This window comes from Jaculus jaculus, chromosome 1 (assembly GCF_020740685.1).
Source record: "Jaculus jaculus isolate mJacJac1 chromosome 1, mJacJac1.mat.Y.cur, whole genome shotgun sequence".
NCBI classification, from domain to species: Eukaryota; Metazoa; Chordata; class Mammalia; order Rodentia; family Dipodidae; genus Jaculus; species Jaculus jaculus.
Window position 1 is genome coordinate 103,258,955 of NC_059102.1, and position 17,221 is coordinate 103,276,175.

General features: G+C 38.9%; 1 protein-coding gene and 1 non-coding gene across 2 annotated transcripts in view; both read left to right on the forward strand.

Moving 5' to 3' along the window:
* Dnai1 (dynein axonemal intermediate chain 1) overlaps nucleotides 1-17,221 on the forward strand; it is a 91,807-nt gene that overhangs the window by 10,039 nt on the left and 64,547 nt on the right. The gene's annotated exons all lie outside the window — the stretch shown is intronic.
* On the forward strand, nucleotides 7,253-7,359 carry LOC123458132. Its single transcript, XR_006635430.1, has one exon. It is a non-coding gene; the product is annotated as a U6 spliceosomal RNA (small nuclear RNA).

A 17,221-nucleotide genomic window follows, 5' to 3' on the forward strand; every position in this document is an offset into this window, starting at 1 on the left:
TCTCTGTGGAATACCCAAGTCATTTTCCACTTCTCTACCATTACAGGCTAGTAAATTCCAATCTATATATGTAGATGTCTTTTGACTTCCAATTAGGTTACATACATGTAAACTAATTCTAAATTGAAAATATTGTAAATCTAACACATTTAATACACCTGACTTACCAAACATCACAGCTTAGCAATCTATTCTACTGTAAAGCATCAGCTGTTTGCCTTCAGGATTACATGGCTGACTGGGAGCTGCATCTTACTGCTGCAGTTCAAGAAAGTTTCATACAATGTATTACTAGCACAGGAAGAGACCAATTCAAATCCAAAGTAGTATTTTCACCAAATGCATATGATTTTCACCCATCATGAAGTTGAAAAGTCATAAATCAAGACATTCTAAGTCATGGGCCATCTGTATTTTGAGAAACTCTTTAAGTTGCAAAGAACAGAGGCTCACTCATTACCACAAAAAAAAAAAAAAAAAAAAAAGGAAGGTAGGAGAACAGAAAAAATGTTTAAGTAGGGGCTGGAGAGTTGGCTTAACTGTCAAAGTATTTGCTTGGAAAGCTTAAGGACCCAAGTTTGATTCCCCATAACCCACATGATCTAGATGCACATGGTGGCTCATGCGTCAGAGTTCATTTGCAGTGGCGGGAGGCTCAGACATGCCCATTCTCTCTCTCGAATAAATAAATTAATTGATTAAAAATATTTACGTGGAGCTGGGCATGGTGGCACATGCCTTTAATCCTAGCATTTGGTAGGCAGAGGTAGGAGTATTATCTTGAGTTCAAACCCACCCTGAGACCATATAGTAAATTCCAGGTCAGCCTGAGCTAGAACAAAAACCCTACCTCGAAAAATCCAAAAAAAAAAAAAAAAAAATTATGTGGAGGGATGAAGAGAGGTATTATAAATATATGAATAGCCTAGAATTTGAATTGGAAACTATTCATTTTGAAACATATGGAGACCCACAACTTTCTCCATATCTCCCATGGCCTCTCTACTTCTCTCAGTAACTTCTCATTTACTAAGTACCCAGCATCTCTATGGCCTCTGCTCCCTCATAACTTTCGTGTGTTTCCAGCTCATCATGTCTGACCTGGCCTCTCTCTACCTTGCAACCATTTCCATCAATATCTCCATCAACATCCAACTACCATTTCTCTCTGCAGCACCTACAAAGGGAATCTTATTGACCCTAGCTCATCATTCATGCTAGCCTGTATCCACAAGGGACAAAATTCCAATGCTCTCTTAAGCAGCCAAAGCTGTGAGCAGGGCCATTTCCCTTAGGAGGAGATACTTTTTTTAAATTGGCTCCTCCAGTGCGAAATATAACTTGCTTTACACTGAAGTAACTTCTGAGTTGTTTCTGGTAAATCTCTCATGAATTGTGCAGGAAGGGGCCTCAGATTTCTTCTAGACCAGTGCCTCCATTCAGAGCTAATATTTACATTACAAAAGATTCTATGCTTTACTGTAGAGTTGTAAAAATAGCGCATTTCTACAATGAATTTTAAAATATCATACACTTAATATATAACTCTTATAAAGATGTTGATGTATAGGACTTACATTCTGCCTGTGATAAGACAATTAATACTGGATTTTCCCTTCCACTGTAAACAACTATAAATGTGGACACAATGTAAGACAGTTGTTTTTAGGCATTGGATAGTGGGTAACATAAGACAGTCCTGAAGGAAAGGAAGCTCCCAATATGAGTCACACATTTTACCCTTGTTCTCTGCCTTGTGAAAATTTCTTGATCATGGCTGGGGGTAGTGGGGGTTAGATCCAAAGGAGACCATGATAGTACCAGAGAGATAAGCCAAGATACTGGCTAAGACAAAGACTTCAAAGTGGCTGGCGTATTTCGTATTTCTAGAATATTGTTGTATGTCTAGAATATAATTGGTTCTTTCTTTGTTTTTAATTGGTTACACAAGCTTGAGGGCCTAAGTCCAACCCCTAGAATGCACATTTAAAAAAAGAGGGGAGCCGGGCGTGGTGGCACACGCCTTTAATCCCAGCACTCGGGAGGCAGAAGTAGGAGGATCACCGTGGGTTCAAGGCCACCCTGAGACTCCATAGTGAATTCCAGGTCAGCCTGGGCTAAAGTGAGACCCTGCCTTGAAAAACCAGAAAAAAAGGGGGGGGACTGGGGAGTTGGCTCACTCATTCATGTATTTGAAGCACTGCAAGAAATTACTAATAGGCTGGGGAGATGGTTCAGTGGTTAAATGTGCTTTTTTGTAAAGCTTGATGACTGAGGTCTGATAACCCAATACCCATGTAAAGCCAGATGCACAAAGTGACATCTGTGACTGGAGTTCGTTTTCAGGGGCAGGAGGCCCTGCCACATCAATATTTCCTCTCTCTCTCTCAAATAAATTAACTAAAATATATTTTTAAAAATACCCACCACTTGGGAGGCAGAGAGAGGTAGGAGGATCACAGTGAGTTCAAGCCACTCTGAGATTACATAGTGGATTCCAGGTCAGCCTGGACTAGAATGAAATCCTACCTTAAAAAAATAAATAAATAAAAATAAAAATAAGAAAAATTACTATTAACCCAGAATTCTATATCAAATAAAAGCACATCTCAAAAAAGAAATATTAAAAAGTACCCCTCAAAACAGAGAGTGTTGGGCATGGTGGCACAGGCCTTTAATCCTAGCACTCAGCCTGGGGAATACAGAGTGAGTTCCAGGTCAGCCTGATCTATAGTGAGACTCTACCTTAAAAATAACAAAAACAAAACAAACAAGAAAACAGGGCTGGGGAGATTGCTTAGCAGTTAAGGTGCTTGCCTACAAGGACCCAGGTTCAGTTCCTCAGGATGCACATAAACCAGATGCACAAGGTGGCACATGTGTCTGAAGTTCTTTTGCAGTGGCTAGAGGCCCTGGCATACCCATTCTCTCTCTTTCTCTCTCACTCTTTGCCTTTTTCTCTCAAATAAATAAGTAAAATTATATAAATTATTATATATATTATATATAATGTTATGTAGATATACACACACAGAGGATGACATAAGTACATTTTCAGATAAACCAAGACTGAGAGGACTTGTCATTAACACACATCAAGACCAAGAAGTATTGATAATATGTGAGTAATGATAAAACCAGCTTGTTTGTCCTTCTATTAATTTTCTTAAGGGACATGTAACAAATGCAAAAAAAGTAATAATTATTATTATTGTTATTGCTAGAGGGGGCTTATAATGCATGTAAAAGGGTCTATGTGGCAATAATAGGCCAAAGGATAAGGTACTGGTGATAAATGGGTCTATGTTGTAAGATTTCTACAAACTAGGCATAGTGACACACTCCTGTAATTTCAATATTGGGGAAGTAAAGACAGGAGGATCAGGAGATCAGGGTCAGCCTCAGAATCATAGCAAGTTCAAGATCAGCCTGGACTACATGAGGCTATTTCAAAAAAATAAATAAAACAAAAGTCTATACATTGTGATGTGACATTATATATGTGTGTCTGCACATAGTTTTTTGAGATCTTCCTCCTTGTATCTCCAAAGTGCTGGATTATAGGAGTATAGTTTTTTGTTTGTTTGTTTTTTATTTTTTGTTTTTTTGGCATTTCGAGGTAGGGTCTCACTCTAGCCCAGGCTGACCTGGAATTCACTATGGAGTCTCAGGGCCTTGACTCAAGGCGATCCTCCTACCTCTGCCTCCTGAGTGCTGAGATTAAAGGTGTGTGCCACCACGCACAGCTTAGGAGTAGAGTTTTAAATATTTTTATTTATTAAAGAGAGAGTATGTCTATATGGACACACCAGTATCTCTTGCCACCTCAAACAAACTCCAGATGTAATTTGTTGATTTGTAAATTCTCAATCAAAAAGGGCTGGAGAGATGGCTTAGTGGTTAAGGTGCTTGCCTGCAAAGCCAAAGGATCCAGGTTTGATTCCCCAAGACCCATGTAAGCCAGATGCACAAGTGGCACATATGTCTAGAGTTTGTTTGCAGTGGCTGGAGGCCCTGGCACTCCTATTCTCTCTCCCTCTCTCTCTCTCTCCCTCTCTCTCTCTCTCCCTCTTTCTCTCTCTCAAATAAACAAATAAAAATAAAAAATATTTACAAATTTTAAATTCTCACCAGCATTATAACTCTAAAACATCATGTAGATGGGACTGAGGAAATGAGTCCGTGGGTAAAGCACTTGATGCCCATCCATGAGGACCTGAGTCTGGATCCCCAGCATCCATGTCACACTCTGGGCAATCTGGCTTGTATTTGTAATCCCAGCCCTGGGAAGGCCAGAGACAAGGAAGTCCTTGACCTTGTTGCTTGGCTTATGCAGCTGAATCTGTGAGCTCTAGGACCAATGAGAGAACACTAACGTGGAGAGTGACTGAAAAAGACACTCCCAATGCATGCACCATTTTGCACGTCTAGCTTTATGTGACTACTGGAGAATTGAACCCTGACCTTTGGAAGCAAGCACCTTTAACCACTGAGCCATCTCTCCAGACCATTAGTATGATATTCTTTTATTATTTATTTTAGAGAGAGAGAGAGAGAAAATTGGTGCACCAAGGCTTAAGCCACTGCAATCTAGTGGGCATGTGTAACCTTTTGCTTGCCTCACCTTTGTGTGTCTGGTTTACACAAGATGTGGAGTGTTGAACATGGATCCTTAGGCTTCGCAGGCAAGCACTTTAACTGCTAAGCCACCTTTCTAGCCCATATGATACTTTTTTTTTTTAATTTTTTTTAAATTATTTATTTATTTATTTGAGAGCGACAGACACAGAGAGAAAGACAGGTAGAGGGAGAGAGAGAGAATGGGCGTGCCAGGGCTTCCAGCCTCTGCAAACGAACTCCAGACGCGTGCACCCCCTGTGCATCTGGCTAACGTGGGACCTGGGGAAGCGAGCCTCGAACCGGGGTCCTTAGGCTTCACAGGCAAGTGCTTAACCGCTACGCCATCTCTCCAGCCCATGATACTCTTTTTTAAAAATATTTTCTTTATTTGATATAAATGCAGATAAAGGATAGGTGTGCCAGGGCATCTAGCCACTGCAAACAAACTCCAGATACATGTGCCACTCTGTGCATCTGGCTTACATGAGTGCTGGGGAACTGAAGCTGAGTCCTTAGGTTTCGCAGGCAAGAGCCTTAACCACTATGCCATCTCTCTAGCCTTAGTATGATATTCTTAATAGGAGATGCATATTATAAACTTTTAAGCAAACATATGTGTGTGCGCACACACACACACCACAAAAAAAAAAACACAGCTAAAAAGCCAATCGAGAAAATAAAATGGAATACTAAACAATTCAATTAACACAAAAGAGTACAGAAGATGGACAGAATCACATGAGAAAAAATAGAAACAAAGAACTTGGTCAAGACAACCGTATCGATACTTTTACTCAAAAGCAGAGTTGGCTTCAGTGCAATGATCCCAGCTGCCGAGAGCACATCGAAAATCCTGCCTTGGCTCATTACACCTGTGCAAGATCAGCAAATGTCTACCCCAATTTCAGGCCTACTACCAAGAACTCACTCTTAGGAGCAGTGTTGGGAATTGGGCCCCTCATCATCTGGTGTTATGTTTCAAAACTTATAGGGAAAGCAAGGAAAAACTTACCTAGGAAGGAAAATTGGACAGAACATTTAGCATCTTTTATTAAGTTTGGCAAGGATGGCTTAAATAAATCTATTAATTGAAAAAAAAAAGAGAGATAGAGTTTATCAGGCTAGGAAAAAGCTTCAAGCCCAATTATATGTTGCTTACAAGTGACTAAATGCAAATACAGAAAGATTGAATATAAAATAATGGAAAAAGTATATTACATAAATTGACATGTCAGCACACCTGTAATCATTGCACTTGGAGGTGGAGGCAGGAGGATCAGGAGCTCAAGGCAAGACTTGAGGAGATATAGTGAGTTTGAGACCACCCTAGGCTACATAAGATCCTGTCCAAAAACCCAAGCTAAAGAAGAGGAATAGCTGGGCGTGGTGGCGCACACCTTTAATCCCAGCACTTGGGAGGCAGAGGTAGGAGGATCGCCATGAGTTTGAGGCCACCCTGAGACTCCATAGTGAATTCCAGGTCAGCCTGGGCTAGAGTGAAACCTTACCTCGAAAAACCAAAAGAAAAAAAAAAAAGAAGAGGAATAACAGTAAGAAGGTGAAGGCGAAGAAGAGAAGGAAAGAAGGAAGGAAGGAAGGAAGGAAGGAAGGAAGGAAGGAAGGAAGGAAGGAAGGAAGGAAGGAAGGAAAGAAAGAAGAAAAGAAGGAAGGAAGGAAGAAAAGAAGGAAGGAAGGAAGGATGGGAGGGAGGGAAAAATGGGACAATGGTTCAGTCAGTAAAGTGCTTGTCTCTGTAAGCATGGACTGGAGCTTAGATCCCTAGCATCCAGTAAATGCTGGGTGGATATGGTGGCCCGCCTGCAATCCCAGTGCTCAGGAGGTAAAGGTGGAATTCCTGGTATAAGCTGCATAAAACACTAGACTAGCTAAATCAACCAGCTCTAGGTTCAAGTGAGAGACTGCCTCAGTAAAGAAGGTGGAGAGCTTTCAAGGAAGACACCCAATGTCAACCTTTGACTTCCACATGCTCATAGAGACACATGTTCCTGACAACCCCCACCCCACATGCACCCACATACATACCAACATGCATGCATGCACATCACACACATATAAAAAAAAGAAAATAAAAATACACCATGAAAATGGCAACCACAAGTGGCTATCACTATCAAAGTAGGCTTCAAAACAAGAAGTATTCCTATTTTATAATAGTAAAAGATCAATTCAGAGGGAGAAATAAAACCACAATGTGTATGTACCTATTAATAGATCTTCAAGTTATATGAAATTAAAAACTGATAGAACTAAAAGGAAATATGAAAATATCTACAATGATAATTAGAGATTTTAATACTCCTCTCATTAATTGAGAGATAACAGAATCTGAACTATACTGTCAACCAACTTGACCTATTAACATTTATAGAACAATACAATACAAAATGTTCACAAAGATCCACCACATACAGGGATATAAATAAAATATAAAATAAGTAGTAATTCTCAGTATATTTTAAAAATTAAGCCTTCAGGGCTGGAGAGATGGCTTAGCAGTTAAGGCACTTGGCTGCTAAACCTAAGGACCCATGTTCTACTCTCCAGATCCCACATAAGCTAGACACACAAAAGTGAGGCAAGATTCAAAGCTCTGTCAAGAATCTGGGGAGATGTGCTTGCTTTGGCAGCATATATACTAAAATTGGAACGATACAGAGAAGATTAGCATGGCCCCTGTGCAAGGATGACTCACAAATTTGTGAAGCATTCCATATTTTTTTATATGTTAATGTTACTCTCACTTCTGGTTAGAGAAGCTTACTTTTATAGATGGTGATGACCACGGGGATGGCCCAAAGGGCAACATAGTGCTGAGAAGAAGGGATGGAGGAGTGCTCAGCACTGAAACATCTCACACCCTCCAAGGCTCAGGGTCCATTGCAAAAGAGGTGGCGGAAAGAACGTAAGAGCCAAAGGAAGGGTACCCTACATGCAACTGTCCAGACAGAATTTGGCCTCAATATCCAAGACCTCGCAGTGCCTAGAAATACCCACATGAGACCATAAAAATAGGAGAAAAAGATGATGACATCAAATTAAAAGAGAGACTAATGGACAGAGGGAGGGGGATACGACAGAGAGCAGAGCTATGAAGGAGAAAGTGGGGGAGGGGAGAGGAAGGGAGGGAAATACGATGGTTTGTTGTCTGTAAGTATAGAAGTTGTCAATAAAAATATATGTAATAAGCCGGGCATGGTGGTGCATGCCTTTAATCCCAGCACTTGGGAGGCAGAGGTAGGAGGATCGCCATGAGTTCAAGGCCACCCTGAGACTACAGAGTTAATTCCAGGTCAGCCTGGACCAGAGTGAGACCCTACCTTGAAAAACCAAACCAAAACAAAACATATATATATGTGTGTGTGTGTGTGTGTGTGTGTGTGTATGTATGTATGTATGAATAAAAAGAATCTGGGGAGATAATTGCTCAGTGGTTAAAGATGCTTGCCTGCAAAGCCTGCCAGCATGGGTCAGTTCCCCAGTACCCACATAAAGCTGTACATGAAAGTGGCACATACATCTGGAATTCATTTGCAGCAGCAAAAAACTCTGGCAGGCATACACACACACACACACACACACACACACACACACACACACACACACATTGCAAACAAAAAGTAAAAGTTCTGGGGAAAAAAAACTTCCCAAAAAGAAACTTTAGGTAGAAATGGTAGACAATAACCCATGGTAATTCTCCAACTTTCTCCTTTGAAACTCCATTCTTCATCATATCCCCTCCCCATCTCAATCAGTCTCTCTTTTATTTTGATGTCATCATATTTTCCTCCTATTATGAGGGTCTTGTGAAGGTAGTGTCAGACACTGTGAGGTCGTGGATATGCAGGCCATTTTGTGTCTGGGGGGAGCACATTGTAAGGCTCTTACATTCTTTCCACCACCTCTTCCACAATGGACCCTGAGCCTTGGAAGGTGTAAGATGTTTCAGTGCTGGACACTCCTCCATCCCTTCTTCTCAGCACCATGGTGCTTTCTGAGTCATCCCAAGGTCACTGCCATCTGAAAAGAGAAGGTTCTGTAACCAAAAGTGAGAGTAGCATTAATATATGGCTATGAACATTAAGAGAAATGCTTACCATGTAGTTTGGAGAGCACAGTATACACATTTAGCCAGACACAAGCAGATGTTATACCCCTAGGGCTCATGACTGCCCTGTTGTAGGTTTTCAGTATCAGGGATATATTCCCTCCCATGAAGCAGAACTTCAGTCCAATTAGAAAGATGTTGGTTTTCCTTATTACAGACATGCCACCATTGCACCCATTGGCTCACTTGGACTGGCTGGCCAAATTTAAGGCTTGCAGTGTCCACTGTTGAGTATCTGCACTGGTGACTTCTCTTTCTCCCAGGAACTGCATGCTTTTTCCATGTGGTTTCCAGCTTTCTGTCAGCTGGTCCACATGGAGGGGGTTTTCAGCTCAACTCCAACAGCATTTCTCAGTGACCTTGCAGCCCAAATATGTGGAGTCTTCAGCAATAGGGTATTACCATTTATTCCTGGTGGAAAACCAAGAGCCTTGGCAATGGCCTGTAATGTTTTGGGGGTATCAGTGACCTCCCTGGCCAAAAACTCACTGGATGGTATCCCATCCCTAGCACTGAAAATGTTCTAGTAACAATCTATGGCTTCTGAGTGTTACGTTGTCCAAAAAAAAAAAAGTTTTCCATATGATTTATTTATACCCTCTTAGATTTTTATTAGCCTTCCCTCCACTTTTCCTTTACTCAATCTCTTCCCCTGACCTCACTTTGGCCTTTTAATCCCATTAATCTGTCCTTCTACTTACATATATACAATACCATCCTATTAAGTACTCCCTTCCTCCCTTTTAGTTCCATTTATATCTCCTTTTTAGCTTACTGGCCTCTGATACTGAGTCTTATTCCTACTCACATAGAAGTCCAATCATTTTTAGCTAGGATCCACATATGAGAGAGAACATGTGACATTTGGCTTTATGGGCCTGGGTTACCTTACTTAGTATAAGCCTTTCCAGATTCATCCATTTTCCTGCAAATTTCATAATTTCATTTTTTGTTACCACTGAGTAGAACTCCGTTGTATAAATGTGCCACATCTTCATTGTCCACTCATCAGTTGAGGGATATCTAGGCTGGTTCCACTTCCTAGCTATTGTGACTAGAACAGCAATAAAAATGGTTGAGCTTAAAGCCTGGCGTGGTGGCGCACGCCTTTAATCCCAGCACTTGGGAGGAAGAAGTAGGAGGATTGCCATCAGTTCAAGGCCACCCTGAGACTATATAGTGAGTTCCAGGTCACTAGTCCAGGTCAGCCTGGACTAGAGTGAGACCCTACCTTGAAAAACCAAAAAACAAAACAAAAAAAAAATGGTTGAGGAAGTATCTCTAAGGTAATGAGATGAGTCCTTAGGGTATATGCCTAGGCATGCTATAGCTGGGTCATATGGTAGATATGTTTTTAACTGTCTCAGGAACCTCCATTTGATTTCCACAATGGCTGGACCAGACTGCATTCCCTCCAACAGTGTAGAAGGGTTCCTCTTTTTCTGCATCCTCATCAGCATTTATGGTCATTTGTTTTCATGATGATAGCCATTCTGACAGGAGTGAGATGTAATCTCAGCATACTTTTAATCTGCATTTTCCTGATAGCCAGGGATATAGAACATTTCTTTACATGTTTATATACCATCTGTATTTCTTCTGAGAACTCTCTATTTAGTTTCAGATCTTATTTTTTAATTGGGTTGTTTGATATCTTATTATTTAGTTTTTTGAGCTCTTTGTATATTTTGTATATTAATTCTCTGTCAGATGTATAGCTAGCAAAGATTTTCTCCCATTCTATAGGTTGCCTCTTTGCTCTATTCACAGTGTCCTTTGCTGTACAAAAGCTTTGTAATTTCATGAGGTCCCAGCAGTTGATTTGTGGTTTTATTTCTTGAGCATTGGGATTATATTCAGAAAGTCTTTGCCAACACCAATATGTTGAAGGGTTTCCCCTACTTTTTCCTCTAGCAGTTTCAGTTTGGGGTCTGATATTAAGGTCTTTGATCCATTTAGACTGAATTCTTATGCATGGGGAGAGATAAGGATCTATTTTCATCCTTCTACAGATACATATCCAGTTTTCTCAGCACCATTTGCTGAAGAGGCTGTCTATTCTCCAATGAGTATTTTTGTCAAAAATCAAGTGGTCGTAGCTACTCAGACTTACATCTGGGTCCTCTATTCTGGTCCATTGATCTACATGTCTGTTTTTGTGCCAGTATTGTACTGTTTTAGTTACTATGGCTCTGTAATATAGATAAATATCAGGTATGGTGATACCACCAGCCTTATTTTTGTTGCTCAAAATTGTTTTAGACATTTGAGGCTTTTGTGCTTCCAAGTGAATTTTTGGATTTTTTTTTCTATTTCTATGAAGAATGCCATTGGAATTTTGATTGTTTTTGTCTATTTCTATGAAGAATTCCATTGGAATTTTGATAGGGCTTGCATTAAATATGTAGATTGCTTTTGGTAAGATTGCCATTTTCACAATACTGATTTTTCCAATCCAAGAACAAAGGATATCTTTCCATCTCCTAGTGTGTTCTGCAATTTCTTACTTGAGTATTTTAAAGTTTTCATTGTAGAGATCCTTCACTTCCTTGGCTAGGTTTATTCCAAGGTACTTTATTTTCTTTGATGCAATTGTGAATGGGAGTGATTCTCTGATTTCATCCTCTGTGTGTTTGTTGTTAGCATATAGGAATGCTACTGATTTCTGTGTTTTTTTTTTTTTTTTGTATCCTGTTACATGGCTATAGGTGTTTATCAGCTCTAACAGTTTGCTGGTAGAGTCTTTAGGGTCCTTTATATATGTCATCATGTCATCTGCAAATAATGATAACTTGATCTCTACCTTTCCAATTTGTATCCCTTTTATGTGTGTCTCTTGCCTTATTGCTATGGCTAAGACTTCCAGTATTATATTAAATAAAAATGGGGACTGTGGACCTCTTTGTCTTGTTCCTGGTTTTAGTGGAAAAGCTTTAAGTTTTTCTCCATTTAGTCTTATGTTGGCTGTAGGTTTGTCATAAATAGCCTTCTATTCCCAGTCTCTGTAGGACTTTTATCATGAAGGGATGTTGGATTTTGTCAAACGCTTTTTCTGCATCTAATAAGATAATCATGTGATTTTTGTTCTTCAGTCCATTTATATAATGTTTTATATTTATCAGTTTGCTTATATTGAACCATCCCTGCATCTCTGGGATAAAGTCTACTTAGTCAGGGTGAATGATCTTTCTGATATAGTCTTGTATTCTGTTTGTCAATATTTTGTTGAGAATTTTTGCATCTATGTTCATGAGGGAGATTGGTCTGTAATTTTCTTTTTTTGTCCTATCTTTATCTAGTTTTGGTAGCAGGGTAATGCTGGCTTCATAGAAGGAGCTTGGTAGGATTCCTTCCTTTTCTATTTTATGGAAAATTTTGAGACATATTGGTGTTAGTTCTTCTATGACAGTCTGATAAAATTCACCAGTGAATCTATTTGGGCCTAGACTTTTTGTACTTGGGATATTTTTAAAAGACATTTTAAATTTATTTATTTATTTATTTGTTTATTAGAGACAGACAGGGAGAGACAGTGAGTAAGAATGGGCACACCAGGGCCTCTAGCCACTGCAGATAAACCCCAGATACATGCACCACCATGTGCATCTGGCTTATGTGGGACCTGGAGGATTGAGCCTGGGTCCTTAGGCTTCGCAGGCGAGTGCTTTAAGTGCTGAGCCATCTCTCCAGCCCTAGTTGGGAGATTTTTTTTATAACTGCTTGGATCTCCATACTTGTCATAGGTCTATTTAAGTGATTAATTTCATCTTGATTTAATTTTGATAGGTCATCTAAATCAAGGAAATTATCCATTTCTTTTAGATTTTCAAACTTAGTAGAGTATATGTTCTTATCCCTATGATTTTTTAAATTTCTCTGGCATCTGTTGTAATGTCTTTTTCATCTCTAATTTTATTAATTTGTGTCTCTTCTCTATTTCTTTTGGTCAGATTTGCTAAGGGTTTATCAATCTTGTTTATTCTTTCAAAGTACCAACTCTTTGTTTCATTGATTCTTTGGATTTTTTTGTTTGTTTCCAGTTCATTAATTTCTGCCCTAGTCTTTATTTCTTCTCATCTACTGATTTTAGGTTTGCCTTGTTCTCATTTTTCCAAGGCCTTAAGGTGAAGCATTAAGTTGTTTACTTGCAACCTTTCTAATTTCTTAATATAGGCACCTAAAGCTATAAATTTTCCTCTTAGAACTGCCTTCATTATATCCCAAAGGTCTTGGTATGTTGTGTTCTCATTATCATTTGATTCTATGAATTTTTTGATTTCCTTCTTGATTTCTTCATTGAGCCATTGTAGTTTGATCCCATTGTGATCAAATAGAGTTCAAGGAATTATTTCAGTTTTCCAGTATTTGTTAGGATTTGCTTTGTGTCTTAATATATGGTCTATTTTAGAGACTGTTCCATGTGCTGCTGAAAAGAATGTGTATTTTGCAGCATTTGGATGAAATGTCCTGTATATCTGTTAGGTCCATTTGTTTGATGACCTCATTTAATCCAGGTGTCTGTTTATTTTTTGCCAGGATGACCTGTCAATTGATGAGAGTGGGGTATTGAAGTCACCTACTATAACTGTGTTTGGTATTATCTGTCCCCTTAATTCTAATAGTGTTTGTTTGATGAAATTGGGAGCCTCCATGTTAGGTGCATATATGTTTAGGATTTTAATGTCCTCCTGTTGGAGTGTTCCTTTAATCAATATAAAGTGACTTTCCTTATCTTTCCCAACTAATGTTGGTCTAAAGTCTGCCAGGACAGATATTCGGATAGTAACCCCTGCTTGTTTTCTAGGCCCATTTGCTTGAAACACTGTTTTCCACACAGTTTGCAAACCCGAGTCTTTTGGTTGGGGCATTGAGGCCATTGATACTAAGAGTTATTATTGAAAGATGTGTATTTATTTTTGCCATTTTTTTGTTTTGTAGTTCTTCTGGTTTTATGTTTGTTCTCTTGTATTAACTAGTATTTGAGTATGGTTTGTTTCTTCCAGGTTCCTTTTATGTGTGCTTTTCTTTGTCTTCAGCATGGAAGATCCTTTCAAAGTATTTTCTTTAGACCTGGTTTAGTCTTCAAATATTCCTTTAGCCTGCTTTTGTTGTGGAATTTCCTTATTTCTCTGTCTATTTGAATAGATAGCTTTGCAGGATAAAGTAACCTTAGTTGACAGTTGTTATCTTTTAGAACTTGGAATACATCATTCCAAGCCCTTCTGGCTTTTAAAATTTGTGTTGACTAATCAGCTGTTATCCTGATGGACTTGCCTTTTTATGTGACTTGATTTTTCTCTCTAACTGCTTTCAATATATTTTCTTTGGTCTGTGTGTTTGGTAGTTTAATTATAATATGTCGAGGAGATTTTCTTTCCAGGTTTTAAATTTTTTTAATTTTAATTTATTTATTAGGGACAGAGGGAGAGAAAGAATGGGTGTGCCAGGGCCTCTATCCATTGCAAAGGAACTCTAGATGCATGTGCCACCTTGTGCATCTGATTTATATGGGTCCTGGAGAATTGAACCTGGGTCCTTAAGCTTCTCAGACAAGTGCTTCAACCACTAAGCCACCTCGCCAGTACTCTTTCCAGGTTTTGTCTGTTTGGAGTTCTAAAGGTTTCCTATATCTGCATTGGCATCTCTTTCCCAATTTGGGGGAAGTTTTCTTCTATGATTTTGTTGAAAATGTCTACTATGCCTTTGGAGTGAAATTATTCTCCTTCTACTATACCCTGAATTCTTATGTTTGATCTTTTCATATTGTCCCAAATATCTTGAAATTCCATTTCATACCTTCCTATTTATCTTTATCTTTGTTGAACTGCATTAGATCTGGTACCTGGTCTTCAAGTTTAAATATTCTGCTCTCTTCTTCATCCATTCTACTGGTGAGATTTCCTATAGAGTTTTTTATTTGACTTACTGTGATTTTCATTGCTAGTATTTCTGACTGTTTTTTCTTAATTATTTCTATGTCCTTATTCATGTCTTATATTGATCTCCTTATTTCATTAAATTGCTTTCCTGTGTCTTCTTTGATTCTTTTGATTTCTTTGAGCATATCTATAACCATTCTTTTGAAATATTTCTCAGGCATTTCCTCTAAATCAGTCTCATTGGAGGTCATTTCTAATGGATTTGTAATTTTTGTTGGATTTATATTGTCTTGATTTTTTTCTGTTTCTTGTATTATAATGTAGAGATTTTTGCATCTTGGATTAATATTTGGGTTTTCTAATTATCTGCAGTACGATTAGATATATCAATCAATCTACCATTATATTTCTTCAGAGAAGGAGCTTAAGGTGCTAGGTTTGGTTCTTAAAAAGATTCTCAGAGTAACCACAAAATAAATCCTAGGTGTTGAGTTTGCTTGTGATGAGAGTATTCTAGTAGGTTGGCTGGAACAAAATACAGGCAAATTCTAAAATTTAACTGAACAATATACCCATTCAATGAAAACCAGCAGAGTATTTATGCAAGAGTAGGTATTATGACAAACAGATCCTCTAACAAAGTCAAAGTTACTAAGGATGTGTATTGCCCCATACCCTTAATCCTGCCAACTGGGAGGCTGAGATTTCTGGTCTGTAGAGGGTTCCAAGGTCAGCTTGTGACTGAATGAAACTCTGCCCCAACAAATGACACAAGAGGAGACAAAGGCACTATAAATCAGGAAGCAACAAATGACAAGCACAAAATATAGCTTATTTACGAATGGCAAATCCAATAACCTATCAGATTTAACGCATAATTTACCCTGACATGGAAGGTGCAATTAGCACTTCTGATGCAAGCCTATATACCAGGCTTTTTTGGTGGGTACTGACCAGGTATTATCCCATTTACCTTTTGGGTTGGCTTTGGTCTCAGCTATGGTGCATGCCACTTGGGTCCCTCTTTGCTGTGCTGTGGGCCCAGGTAGGCTAGCTGGGTCGGTGGGTCACTGCTCTGATAGCCTGTGCTGGGTGCTGTGTAGGTGAGCTCCCTTTCCCAGGTGTCTGGTGCTTGCTGGCGCTTGTGCTGGCAGTGAGGGGAGGGGAGGCTGTGGATGGTGGCTGAAGTTCTGCTGGTCCTTGCAGTCCTCTTCCTCATGAGTTGTTCCACTGGTCCCTACACTCTTCCCCTTCATGTTTCTTGAGTTTGTGAGGAGACTGGTACAAGTGGGAAATTCCCCTCCCCTGGCTTTTCCTGTTGTGGCCACAGGGACCTGGTGCCACTGCTGCTGGAGCCACTTCTGCCTGCTTTTTTGATCTTCTCTAGATGCTCTGGATCTCTCCTACTTCTGTTATGGTTGATAATTTCTTATATACCTTCACTTTTTAGTAAAAGAGTATATTTTACTGGGTGTTTTGTTTGTTTGTTTTGCTTTTTCTCCCCTATGCTGCTTTGGCATGGCTCCTATGCCACCATCATAACTGGAAGTCAAATTTTCTTAATTGTATAAGAAAAAACACTAAATTTGACAGATGCGATATAAGCCTATACCCCCAGCTACTCAGAAAACTGAGGAAGGAGGATCAAAGTTCAAGGCCAGCATGGGTAACATAATAAGATCTTAAACAAAACAACAATTCAATCTTTAAAAAAGCATTAAAAAATAATGAGGGGCTGGGTGTAGTAGTGCACATGTTTAGTACCAGCACTTGGGAGGCAGAGGCAGGAGGATTTCTATGAGTATGAGGCCAGCCTGAGACTACATAATGAATTCCAGGCCAATCAGGTGGGACTCTATCCTGAAAAGAAAAAAAAAAAAAAAAGGATATTGATATCAGCATAAACCTGATATCAAAATCTATACTATTATATAAACAGAATAAAACTACAAACTAATGTCCCTGAGAAGCATAAATACAAAAATTTTAAGCTAAATATTACTAAACTTGTTCCAATAGTATATAAAAAGATGCACATTTAACCAAGTAGTATTTATCTCTAGAATACAAAATTAGCTCAACATGTAAAAAAGTTGAAGTTATTTTTTCACATTAACAGAATAAAAGAGAAAAATTCATAAGATGACATCTCAGTAGATTCAGAAAAAGTATTAACAAAATTCAACATCCACCCACAAAAGATTATTATAAGAGCCAAATGGGATTATATACTCAAAAATGTTTTGTAAACTGAAAGATGCTATATAAATGTAAATCATTTCTCTTGCTATGACACCCTGGGATTGACAGACTCCTTTCTGACAAGAGCTTTTTGGGACCTGGACCACACACATTTTAATGATTCATTGTGTGCCCTCCCAGAAGAGTTCAGTTGCCTTGACCAGCAGACTGTGATGGAATAGTCAAATGATGGCAACTGTAAAATCCACATGCCACTAGTAGTTGAGGCTTGGTTTGGGGTTCTGAATGAGTATCTGTGATGTATTGTTTTTACTTTGTTCTCACAGCAGTTCTATAAGGGGTGCACTAATATTTTTCTCTACTTTATATGCACAAGAGTGAGGAGCTATAGATT